General features: G+C 39.4%; 1 protein-coding gene across 1 annotated transcript in view; it reads left to right on the plus strand.

The window, feature by feature from the left end:
* The first annotated feature begins 217 nt into the window (after positions 1-217).
* The window catches only part of LOC139694729 (polyamine-transporting ATPase 13A3-like), a 78,921-nt gene continuing 66,764 nt past the window's right edge, over positions 218-12,374 (plus strand). Inside the window, exon 1 of the mRNA XM_071593228.1 lies at positions 218-255. The gene's annotated coding sequence lies outside the window, so the exon portion shown is untranslated. The remainder of the gene's footprint in view (positions 256-12,374) is intronic.

Below are 12,374 nucleotides of genomic sequence, written 5' to 3' on the forward strand. Positions count from 1 at the left end.
GGCCTTCCCTCCTAAGATTAAAGGCTGGTAAAAGTTTGCAGCTAGACTGTTGAGGGGATAACGAGTCCTAATACATACAAGCAGGAAGACCTACGGCCAGCAGGTAGCGTGACGCAACCACTTCATTAATTCAATATTCAACCGATAGATAGCGATCATTTACCTTCTCATGAGGTATGCCTAACCTCAGTTTTCAATGAGTGACCATGGAGTATAGTGCTAGCTTTCACAGCAGGATTAGGATTTGCAAATGATGTAAGTACCTCATTATTATATGCCTAATGTTAGAGAACTTAAATAAGCTAATTAACGCATGGTAATTTTATTGCTTTCATGCAATTACTGTACAGATGTCAAGGTAAATATATTGGCGCCATTAATAAAAAAAATTAAAATCATTCGCGTAAGGGTAAATGGTGTTTTTTTTCGTGGTAGACCTCGGATGCCTCACGAATTTCGTTTTTCACGCCAAAATAATTATTGAGACTCACCAAAAGAGCATGAATACTCACAAATGTAGAGATAATCGTAATAAAGTTTTCTTAATAACAAAATCACCGCTAGGGAAGTCGCTAAGCCATGTTTCGTAGAGATAATATGCAACATTGGAAAATTGCAAAAATACAAATACGGCTCTTTATTTCGAACCATTACATTCAAACAAGCAAGCGCGTAACTGAATAATAGATTTTCAACATGGAAATTATGGTATTTTATCGAAATTAATTTAAGAATTAAATAATTAATTAAGAAATACACCAGACTATGAAACTCGATGAGAAATCTCAAAGGTTGACTTTTTTTAAATTTTGTGAACACCTGCACTTGAACAATCTATGATATATTGACTGTTTCCAACATTACTGAATATAAACTTTTGATCGATTCGCGTAAAAATGATTCAAGGTTTTACGAGATCTATTTATCTGATCTTTGACAAGATTTATTTATATATTTTTAACCATCTTCGTTAACCTTAAATTCATTGAAATAAACTCTAATGGACGATTTCGCATGAAACGAATGAGTACCTAATCGCCGTCGTTGACGAATCAAGGGTGGTTTCAATTTAAATATTTTTCATTTTGTCACCCACGCTATGGATGCAAATCACGTTGGTCAACTCACCAAGAATTAATAAAAATCCCTAACCTAAAAACAGCAAACATTCAAAAAGGTCCTCGGTAAGAAAAAATAAAGGTTCGATTTTATAAAATCAACTCGCGGAAGTATATTGGTCTGGTATAGATAGGAAAGTAAGTGGTACCTGCAAAACTTTTGTAATTCATTTGTGAAAACAACCGGTAAATTTAAAATTCACCATAAAATCCCAATATCGGCGAGGGTTAACATAATGAAAAAGCAAGTTGTCGCATTCCACGACGTAAATGGAGCCGATAACTCCTCCACCGAAATTTGCGCCATTTTTTTGCACTCAAGAATTGCTCTGAGGCACGTCTCAAGGAAATGGCGTGAGGGGAGGCGGGTGGCGTCGAGCGATTGCACAACGAGCCGCGAGGACGCGAACCGATGTGCATCGCATGGGTTTCACGCAGTGTGGGGAATAGTGTCGGCTTGGAGAGCAGAGCAGCGGCCGGTGGCGCCACTCTCCGCTTCATCTCGCCGCTCCGCGCGTGAATGTCATGCAAATTTGGCCGGGGGAGAGAGGGCAGGACGAGACGGCCCACGCGGTGAGATGGGAAGTGACGGGACGGGGATGGCAGAGGGAAGGTGGGGGAGAGAGAGAGGGTGTGTGTGGTATTAGAAGGATCGGCAGAGTAAGAGACACACACACACACTTCCACCTTCGCATCATCTCCACACCGAAATGAGAATCCGTGCGCCGCGTGGTGACGCAGTCCGTGCCCATGGCGTTTGATTCTCGGAATAGCCTCCGAGGAGGTGGAGTTTCCTGTTGCGAGTAAACGCGCAGATGCTGTACTAGAGGAAATCTTGAGTTAGGGCCGCCTGATATACGAATTAAAAGTTGCCTAGCCAGACTGATCTCAAGGTAACGCTGGTGGTTTTTAAGTTCTACAGCAGCTGAGGGGGGATCGGGATGGTGCTGTGGCTAACTAACTGGCTTCCCACCGAGAAGGCGCGAGTTCGAATCCTGGAGAGAGTGGTATTTTTCAGTGGTGCCTCGACCCCTACTTGAGGTGCTTTGTGGAGAGCACTTTGAGAGTCCGTCGGATGGGTTGTTAAAACTGCGGACGCCTTGGCGCTTTTCGTTAATAGTAGGCTAATGCCGATGCCGGGTTTCTCTACGCCCTTCCTTTCCCATCCATGCCGAATAGCGTCTATGACCTCAGATGTCGGTCGCCTCCCCTAAAACTACTACTAGCGGCTGAGGTCATACCACGCAGCTGTTTTAACCATGAATTAATCAGCATGGTGCGACACGACACCGGGACCCGATGCTGTATTCGAACCCGCCACCTCGGTGGCCGGCTTACCGACAAGCGCATTATCAATAAGAGCGACCTTGCCCCAATATCAAAAGTAGGTCCCAAGTTCCCTGCAATTGCTGTCAGTGGTGGACAAAAAGCTCTGGCATTCATGCAGATATCTGCTGCTTATTTCATTCTTAGTACTAAACCGCATTATATAACCCAAAGGATGGCCTAACAAGTAATGGTCGAGCTCACCTAAGCCGTTGGGTTAGAAGGAAGGGTGAAATTCACTCTTCAGGCTGTGGTTTCCAAGTACCAAAGAAATCGCGCGACTTGGGCGAAGCTGATGGCGCTCAGTATTCCAGGCCAAGGTACAGTAGGTGCTTAGCTATAATTGCTTGTAGGTAGATGGGGTTACAATACTTCCTTCGTGATCTGGATGCATTTTGTATCATTAAGAATGGGTAGGTATTACCAGACAAGTAATAATAATACGGTAGTATCATGTCCTTATTTGAAAGAGGAAGTTGGGTGGAAAAGTTGAACGAAAACAAGAGTGCATGTATTAGATATGCGTACACCTCTTCCATTTTGGGTTTTCTCGTCGGGCCACATAATTATTTTAGCCCACAGTGAAATTACTTAATAAATAATTCCACCTCCGCTATGTGGAGCTTGACTCATACGGGAGACACCTAACGATTCACTCCACTGATCTCATCCCCTGCTTCATTCAGTTTTGCATTCGACTTTATATATTTCATTCTCTTTCCTGATCGCCGCAATTTGTTTAAAGTTCGAAATTTTTATTAGATTAAATATCTGGATTCTTTGAGGTAATTTATGTGAATTATAAATCACAATATTTTGTTCTGAGAATGTACTTTTAAAAGGAAATATACTTAGGAAAAATAATCCCTGTTGACTTCTTTTTTAGCTTTCTCTTTTAAGTTCGGCATTTTTATGGGACAAACGAAGGATCGTTGTTCCAAGCAACAGTTTTTATTTCTCGAGAGAATAATAATATAGCCTAAGATTTCTGCTTACTTTCAAAATTTCCCGTCGTCATTATTAAGTCACAGGTTACCTGTATAATCATGAAAAAATAATTCTAAATATTAAACTGAAGGATTCGCCATTAAAACAGGTCATTTTGTTCATACACATACTATATGACTGATTTGTAAGTCAATCACTTTTTATAAGGGTCTTGTTCAAAAAGTGAACACAATTTTTGAAATTGTGCTCACTTTTCAACAATTGTTGAAATTATCCATATTTTAGCACCAGAAAACAAACTTGAAACTACACCGCAGAGGATTAAACAAATTAATGTCCAGCATTATTTGATCGAATAAGTCTTACCCAGCATATCGCTGGCGCAACATAAATCCACACAGATATGAATCTAGAAGGGCCCCTTAAAATCCCACATTCAACCTTTTCTATCCTTCAGCGACGATCCAGTCCTTCAACAGTCTGCGCTTCAGTAACTGGATGCATGAAACATTAGATGTATGAAATCGAAGACTTGAAGATGAGGAATTCCGTTGTACCTTGCCGAACAGTGAGATATTAATTAAGTCCCTAGACCCATTGTACTAGGTATAATGTCTACATTAGACTTCCGTTGAGAAAAGACACTTTCGTCAATTCCAAATGTTAAACCATCTCAGCCGATTTTTGAGTTTTGAATGCGGCAGTAAAGAAGCCGTACAAACTTCCTGAACAGGTTTTTTCTAGTCAGTTACAGTCGCATGCCCATTCCAAACTCTTAGTCACAGAGCTTGAATATTGCATACTGCTTACTCCGGTAATTTCATTAATTTAGTTTTTTTCGCGTGATTTGACGACTGGGGTCATTTGCGCCTTACAAACTCCAGCTGTTGAGGAAATACGCAAATTTTCAAATTAATGTTGCTTTAAGTCCAACCATTTACGATGTCTTAGACGTAAGTCATATATCTTAGACATCGCCCTTTCTCCTTATCATCATTAAGGGTCTCTCTCATTTAGCGCCCTTGATTGCAAACTCTTGAATTATGTCAAATGCCTTCACACTGCAGGAGTCAAACGGTATGTTTTATCAGAAAACTCACTGATTTACTCAATCAAACCCATGTCACCCTTACCAGAAAAACTACTACCACTTATCCAAATATTCACATTCCTGTTTCTTCCATAATAGTCCATCATTTAATGTTTCGCTCCTGTATTTAACTTATACTACTCATGAAGCCAACAAAGGTTATTTATTCCCCTGAAGAAAGAGTCCATATAAACAATTACACAAAGAGATCAGGTAAAATTTTTCAACTAGAAAGGGGAAATGTCTAATTGACATCGCATATGGTCGTAGTTATAAGTAGGTTTTATCACAACCCGGTGACTCATGTCGTACTACACTCAGAAAAATCCCACACATGAAGAAATATCAATGCCGGCAGCAGATCAGCCAACGCTTCTGTTACTCGTGGACCCTACAGGGTCGCCATACTCTAATAAAGGATAAAATTTGTATGACGTCACGCATACTGTTAAGAGGTCAACCTCTGGCAAATGAGTACGGAGAGGAAAGCTCTGACTACTCCATGAAAATAGTCCCGATGTAACATGCCAAGGGTTGTTTCATATAGGTACCTTCTCTGATAGTGTCCAGAACATCATTCAAATTTGGTCTCACTTTCGTTGATTTTTAATAGAATTACTTCCTGAGACAGCATATTTACGGTCCACATCATATTATTTTGAGCTAAATTATAAAATATTCTTATATCATTTCCGGTGATGATAAATGGTCGATAAATGTCACCTGCCACGGTGGCTGAAAGGTAGCGCTTTTGCTTCCTCTTTCCGAGTGTGCGGGTTCCATTCCCCTTGTTAGGTTCTCCTTCACCGAGGGCTTGAGGGTTTGTGACTGTTCTATTTAAAACCCATCTTAAAAGCCCAAGGATGGTTAGATAAATAAAAATGCTAAATGTCATTGGAAATTTTGGTTTACTTGATCTGTGCATCAGCGGGATCGGTTCAATCGGAGTGCAATAGCATTGTACTTTCACCTTTCGGTGGTAATCCAAGACAAGTTGGCAGGTTAGCTTTATTTCTTCCGTCTCTCTCGTTTTCACGGTTGACTGAAAGTAAATGATTGACTGAACCGGCGCACCGCTTTCAGTTTCACACAGCTTTGTGGCCACGAACGAGTCGAGGAGAGGGATAATAATGGTGGCCTGACAACCTTCGGGGACTATAGTACTAGTGTCATTGTCAAAATTCTAAAGGCAGTCACCTGCACATCAAGAATAGGAGAAAGATGAAACGCTTGTCATTTTAACATTCCTTTGCTAGGCTGTGAAAGTTTAACGTCGCATTGAGAGGTTAGATTTCCTGACATTTATGAATGCCAACGGTTTCACATTTCCCCAACTCTCGGCGCCCCGATGAATATTTATTTTGTCTTTTATAAATGTATCCGGGAGTCATAAATATTGTATATTAATGTTGTACATACATTCTTTTATAAATATATTGGTACATGGGAGAAGATATGATTCGAATAAAAACCTTTCGATACGTTTTGAAAGAATATATCAAGAATATTTCAATTTTATTTCATTATGAGAAGGTAGAGGTATGGAGGCCCGGTGAGGAGAGCATTTTATTGTAGACTGGAGGCCTCAGGTTCAAATCCAGATGACGCTTCTGGATACTCTCAACTTTGATCTGTGAGATTTTTCGTGTACTACTTCTTCCTGGGGAACAACTGGCAGCATAAGGAAAGGGATTATCACCTCCCAATGTTGATGTATCTTTCAAGCCTTAGTGATAGGCGAGCTTAGTATTATGTATAACTTGCAAGTTGTCAAGGTATGCGAAATAGGTTGAGGCTGTCAACATTGGTGAAACGAAGAAGGGGAACTGAAAGGATTCTAAGGATTAGGTATTGACCCTTTTGGGGGCGTTCAACTTGTGGAGAGCACTTAGAGTGAGTACGACGTCCGTCGGATGGGACGTTAAACGGCGGACCCCTTGGCGCCTTTTGACAAGAGTAGGCTAATACCGACGCCGGGTTTCTCCCCTCCCTTCCGTTCCCATCCATCCCTAATGGCGCAAATGACCTTAGCTATCGGTCGCCTCCCCTAAAAACTACTATTATATGTAGATGCATCTCATCCATCTTCCACACACACTCGCGACGGGCTAACCTGTATCACCCTATTTGCACGATATTTTTATGAATAGATTAGAAGAAAAACTTATTTCGCTGGACGAACGTGGTAAAAATGTACAATAAAAGGCAAAAGGCGACCCTCAATTACTTTCGTTGTGCATGGCGTCATTTGCGATTAAACGAGCGGTTACAGCCAATTTGGAAAATATTTAATTTTTTTAATTTTTCTTTTCACCGTTCGATCTCGTCTAAGGTGGGAATGGCAAAAATGTTTGGATTGAACGATCTTCATTACGAAAATAATGACAAACTTCCTTGTTATTCGCAGGAATACTGTCACTGACATCTTCATTCGTTATCATTCCCACAGATTTACTGAATTTCACTCACTACTGCATCGTCTTCAACGTTCCCCGTTATTTATGACAGAATTTCCATGCGTTATTAAAGCGCATTCCTGTCCAAATGGCTATAGGAAGAAATAAGCGATAAAATATTGCCCTGGAATTATCGTAAAATGGTGCTATCGTCTCTTGTCGTTCCTATCTACGAAATATAAAACCTGGTGAAAGACACCGTTTGTCAACAAACTTCCCCATATATTTTGTTGGGCTATCCCCACGATTAGTTTGTGAGGTCTTACAACCCCCTGGTGATTTGTAAAATAATGTCCAAATCTACCAATATACGGGAAAATCTATAGTATTTACTAAAATCCAAAAATCGATCTTGAGTTTAAATTGGCCAGAATATCAGGAAATTTACGACCCAAAGGTCTGAATATTTCAAATGTTTTAAATTCACGACAAAGAGCCTGTCTTCGCTAAATACCTTCATTAACATTCATATGGTTTTATCCTTCACATTTATCTGATTTATTATGAAAAGCTACTTGAAGAAATGTAATTCAAAGCATTGCCTATTGTTTTTACTTTTACGTAGTTCCAGAACATCTCGTCTCCATCCATGGAACATTATGTTTTCGACACCCATTCCACAAAACTTCGAGCCGTATTCGGATTCACTCGAATGCATTTGAATTGAGCGTTTTTCATTAGCCAAGGGGTACATGTATGAATCCTCAATGGGTGGTTGGCGTATCGAAATTGTGTGCCGAAGTATTACAAAAACGAATTATTATATACATGTATTCATGATTTTCCTCATATTTTGCTTTCCATATAAGTGGCATACGGCTGTGAGGTGTGGGGAGAGAGACTCAATTACAGCAGAATCCGGAGAAAACCGGAAGAGGCCCAAAGATCTTGCCTAATTGCAATATCCGGGAGCTACAATACGGTCTGTAATGAAGCTCTACAAATAATAACTGGGGTACAGCCGATAACGTTCTCAATAGAGGAAAGAAGAATCAAGGCACGGATGAAGCAGATGGAAGAGGCTACTCCAGGAGATGTAGCGTTGTCTCCAACTGAGAAATGGAGTAGGAACAGGAATTTTATAATTCCTGGCGTATTTCCTGGATATGTGGGAACAGGAATGGGAAACATTAGAAAACGAGAACAAACAACCAGACAATTTTTACCGAGCGTGAAGGAAAGAATGAAGATCAACTTTAAAACTTAGAAAGGTATTACGCAAATTTTAACGGGCCACGGGGAGTTTAGATCATACCTCAAGAAAATAGGGGAAAAAAATGAGGGGACGTGTGAATGCATGATGGAGGAGGACACGGCAATACACAGAGTCCTTTATTGCCCAATTTATGCCGAGGAAAGACGCGAACTGGAGGCTATCCTTGGATATTTGCATAACGTCCAACAAATTGGGAAATACCTACATGAGGAACCGATTAGGAAAATATTGGACAGATTTATCAACAAAAGATAAAGTAAGAACGGGGAGAGCAACAGAAAGGAATGGCATGTAACTCATATTTTGTATTTTGTAAAATTAACGAAATTGTATTGGGGGTTTAAACATAAGGTACCCCAAAAAAAACTGAAATTGAAACAATAAATTGCACGATCCTGCTCGAACGGGTCCAATTATTATTATTATTATTAAGTCTGACTTACATTGGAATACGGGATTATCTCGTAATAATTGCTTGCCACATACTGTCCTTTAGTAATGAAAGAAATCAGATTATTTATAGTTCAGTCATTAAAAATTCCAAGGAGGTGTCAAAAAAATAACTACCTTTTAGCTATAATCTCTGACGGCAGTATTGGGTCACTAACGAATTCAGATACAAATCCTTCCTCAGAAGAGAATACATATTTATGCACCCGTTTGACGAATTCGAGAACGGCTTTAGATTCTGGACTAGAGGTCTCCTTAATTCCCGTGCTCACATTAAACGGTACCGTCACACTTAGTCATGCATCTGTGGTCAAGTGTTACGCTTACACGTACCACGAAAAACATACAGAAACCTAGCCGCCAAGCAACCTGTTCCGTTACAGGCTAATGGGAGAAACGAGGGAAATACAAAATACAGGATGAATATGTTAATTCTTTCATTTAGTATACAGTACCACATAATAACAGTTTGAATTCGATATGAATTGAAAGCGAGTCAGTTCACGGACGCTTGTGCATGATAGGACAGAAAATTTGAATGCGCAATAAGTCAAATATGCGTTCGTAAGTAAGTGTCCATTTAAAATAGGGAGTTCTCTTCTGTAATGCGAGTGCATGTCCATTTAAGTGAATGCAAATTATACATATGCCAAATTGATAGGATCACATTATGAATAATATTCTTGGATTCACATCAAATTTAACCTATTTAACCATATATTTTATGTTGACTCGCACATCCACAATCCACTCCAATTTTCGTTCTTGAAATTAAATACCAAATAAAACGGAGTTTATCACGCAAACTGTCGGCCTATGCATGTATTTCCACTGAAAAGCGTCAATTTTCTTTTTACAATTTTTGTACTTTGCGGCCCCGGGAATAAGCGCATAAATGTGACAACAATGGGCGGCCCTTTCACTCGTTGCCCGAAGGCGCACACCTCAGTGATAGACATTGAGGAATGGAGAATGGACGAATCAAAAGCCGACAGTTTGAAGAAAAGGGACAGAAGGGAAATTAGGCGAGGGGCGACATTTCCTCTTCTCGGAACACTCGGTGATTTCGACGCAATGGCGTGACTGTTCACGCTTCGCCTCTCCTCTCTTTCTCGCCCCGTGGGCCCAAAGTCAATGTCTCGATCTTCCAAGCGAGGCTTACAGGCGAGAAATTTGCATGCGTTAATGTTCTTTCGACCTGAAATTTCTGGCTAGCGCTCTGGGCACAAGGCGGTAAACGTTCGCTCTCCCGCCTAGGCTGCGGGTGGGTCGGGGAGAGAATAAGGACACCCAAACAAACTGTTAGACCCACATTAAAGCAATGTTATTTTCCTATAAATCAGCGTGTGCGCAATGCGTGTTAAAAAGGGTATGATAAACATATATACATTTAGAGAGCAGAGTCATGGCCTTGCTTTGTCCAGAAGTGAAGAAGCACTACTTGAGAAGAGTGAGCATTCGTTGCTTGTGTTTATGCTAACACGATTTTGAAAAAAAATGGCGAATTCTGAATCCTGATTTTCCAGGAGTCAATTTAAACACATAATGAATCAATATTAAGTCGGAATTTAGACCTGAGAACTGAGCCGTATTTTCGCTAATATTTACTCACAAAATTTACGGGGATCTAACTCGTGTTAGCATCAAATCTTTTCTTTTACCTTGTGCCATTTCACTCCCATAGGCAACAAAATAAATTGCCCTTTTAAAATGATTGTAGAAAAATTTTAGAAATCAGTTGAACTCACTTCAACCTACGTTTTCTTCAAAAGGATTTATTTTCAAGTGAAGTGCCGATTTCAAACAGACGAGACGTTTCGTTTGAAGATGAATTATTATTTGACCTAAAGAAAGGTACATCAAGAGATTAAATCGCCAATTTGGATTTCTCTTCTTCTAGATGGAGCCACAAGCAATGGAAAATTAAAGAAATCTGTTTTTTCACTTCGTAAAAACAAATCTCTTAAAATTGAATTTTAATTAATAATATTAGTTTGATCAACTCTCCAACCCATTCGTAATTTAAGTTTTAACTGGTTTTGAGCCCTGTGACGGATGAGATCACTTTACACAGAAACATTCAAGCGAAACAACAGAAATCCAATACCACAATGGAAAATTCTGGATGACACGGGCTAAAGCCGGTGTTAACCAGCGAGAGCGTACATATTTGACTTGCAGTCCGCATTAAATCTCTCATCTTCATGCATAGGTATCTGCCGGAAACCTAAATTTCAACTAACGGTGTCCTCAAAAGAGGGTAAAAAAAACTATAGGGGGTACAATTATCTGGTAGCGTGGTTTCTTGGAAAAAATATTATCGGGAGTTAATGAAAGCGCTTAATGGGAAAGAAGGGAAAACTGACCTACGAAAGTGTAAAAAACTGATCCCAGAAATTCACTTAGTAAACCTCTGGCGTACAAAATTTATTGTTTCGATTAACAAATGAAATAACCTAAGTTACAAACCATATTCTATTCCCGGGAAATAATTTCCTTGGAGATCAAAAGTCCCGAAAAATGTCAAGACTCTAACGTTCCTATGTGATGTGTCCCTTCTATAATCAACGTGTATCAGCTTCGTTCACAGGTAGTAGTCTAAAATTGTGCGTGTTTGTTAAAAACGTTCGTTAAGCGACCCATTTAAGAAATATATTTGGCTCCAGTTAAAAAAATCTAACTGCATACCAGATATGGGTTGCATTGGCCAAGAATAGCTAATTTGAAAGAAACAGCTTCCTCCTTTCCTTTAAATTACCTATTCTTTTAGATTGGACAGAATCTCGTCTGTATTTGGTTTCTCTTAGCACCCGGAAAGGGGAAGTAAGAGAAGTTCACTCTGATATTCGATGTACGACATCGATAGTGTAGCTTTCACAGGATATCAATGGAAGCAAATTATACAATTTTTTTCGAATAATAATTAAAGCCCGTCAATTCATGTACCTGTCTGGAAAAGTAACTACCTTAATTCCATCCGCACGAGGCAGACGCCAGCCAACTACGTTGTCCAGAAGTCGAATATTATATTTTAAAAGTTTTAACCACGATTATTATTTAAGCATCACAATACTGCCAGTATGCGCATTTTTTCTAAACTATTAATCTCAAAATTGACCGATTTAGTAGAGGAAACATTTCTCAAGCAGAAGGGAATATCATGAGAAATTATTTCTTAGAAATTTTAATGAGGGTTCTCGAATTTTATAATGCATTACATTATAATACATTATCTTCCTTCTCGGAGTTTCTCTTCCAGAAAATTCAGCTGAATGTGCTTAATATATTATACTATTAATTATGTACTACATTATACTATATTAATCATCTGGATGGATTTAAATAACTCCAAAGAAAAGAAATCGTGTTCTTCTTGCTGTTATTTTGCTGTTGAAGACTTTGTCGTAAATTCAAGAGAGTTACTTGTTTTCCGAATTACGAGGGTCATCCGGAAAGTAGTACCCGTTCGTGAAATAAAGACACAAAAGTAAATATTAACAAACATAAAAAATTTTATTTGAAAGAGGATACTTTAAACTACTTCTCAACATAATCTCCAAGCAAATTAAGGCATTTGTCATAACGTGTGACAAGTTTCTGTATTCCTGCTGCATAGTCCTTCGCCGCCAGCTCATTGAGATACGCGAGGGACCCATCTTGCACAAATTTTTGCATAATGCAGATGGTGTTTAACAATTTCATGAACAATTGTTCGAGAAACATTGGGAAAATGCTCACAGATGTCATCAATTGTGACGCGCCGATCGTTC

Source organism: Hetaerina americana, unplaced genomic scaffold, assembly GCF_022747635.1.
Source record: "Hetaerina americana unplaced genomic scaffold, ioHetAmer1.1.p SCAF_53, whole genome shotgun sequence".
In the NCBI taxonomy this organism is placed as follows: domain Eukaryota; kingdom Metazoa; phylum Arthropoda; class Insecta; order Odonata; family Calopterygidae; genus Hetaerina; species Hetaerina americana.